At 34.6% G+C, this 898-nt stretch overlaps 1 long non-coding RNA gene across 1 annotated transcript; it reads right to left on the bottom strand.

Moving 5' to 3' along the window:
• Positions 1-637: 637 nt before the first annotated feature.
• On the bottom strand, positions 638-887 carry LOC115034998. The gene is made up of 2 exons (XR_003840162.1): positions 790-887; positions 638-706 (listed from the first exon to the last, which is right to left on the bottom strand). It is a non-coding gene; the product is annotated as an uncharacterized LOC115034998 (long non-coding RNA).
• Positions 888-898: the final 11 nt, after the last annotated feature.

The raw sequence follows: 898 nt of genomic DNA, 5'->3' as shown, positions 1-898 counted from the left end.
GTATTATATCTGTAATTTATATATAATATTTTCAGAGACCCGGGAGACGCCAACCGAATTTTTTCATTGGTTCTCCACTACGCTAGTTGAGATTTTATACATAGGGAGCGCCCTCGGTTTCATGCTTTATATATTAGGAAGGACTAGCTCTCCGAGCGTCGCTGGGGAAGACCCCTGGACCCCCCTAGTTGGACCTGAGTGTTAACGATGTCGGAAGCAGCAATGGTCTCGTGGTCTGGTCGTCTATCGATTTCGAAATAGTGAAAAGAATTTGTGATAAGAAAAGTGGATTAGTGATAAGGGGTGGATATGTGATAAGAAAAGTAGATTAGTAATAAGGATAGTGGATTTGTGATAAGGATGGTGGATTAGTGATACTGATAGTGGATTTGGGATAAGGATGGTGGATTAGTGATAAGGATAGTGGATTAGCTAACCAGTGGATTAGTTAACCGGATGGCTGTCAAAGTTTTTTACTGCCGTCGAAACTAATCATTTAGCCGCCGTGATTTTTTTGGGGACTAGCAGGTCAGTCACCTCAGTTATCCGAGTAGGCATCATATTATTGAATGGCAGCGTGATCTTCTGTATGATTTCTGTGAATAATTTATTGAAACGTGAAGAAATAATTGATATAACTTTAATAAACGTAAACTGTGAATGTGATTAACGACGGTTTGATTTTGATCGTTACAACACATATTATCTTTAAACTAAGTTTATTAGTTATACACTTCACATCATATTAATCATAACTTACTTATGAATAATTATTATAATATTACTCACTTGATTAGTTGTAAAATGAATTGTCACAAACACAAATTGAATAAGAATTAAACTGGTTTTTTTTACTTAATATAAAATTAGTATGTATTTAAATTAATAATTATTGAAT

The sequence above is a fragment of the Acyrthosiphon pisum genome, unplaced genomic scaffold (genome assembly GCF_005508785.2).
Source record: "Acyrthosiphon pisum isolate AL4f unplaced genomic scaffold, pea_aphid_22Mar2018_4r6ur Scaffold_2514;HRSCAF=3039, whole genome shotgun sequence".
Lineage (NCBI taxonomy): Eukaryota > Metazoa > Arthropoda > Insecta > Hemiptera > Aphididae > Acyrthosiphon > Acyrthosiphon pisum.
Note: the sequence above shows the minus strand (reverse complement) of the source record. Positions and strands in the feature narration are given on the sequence as shown.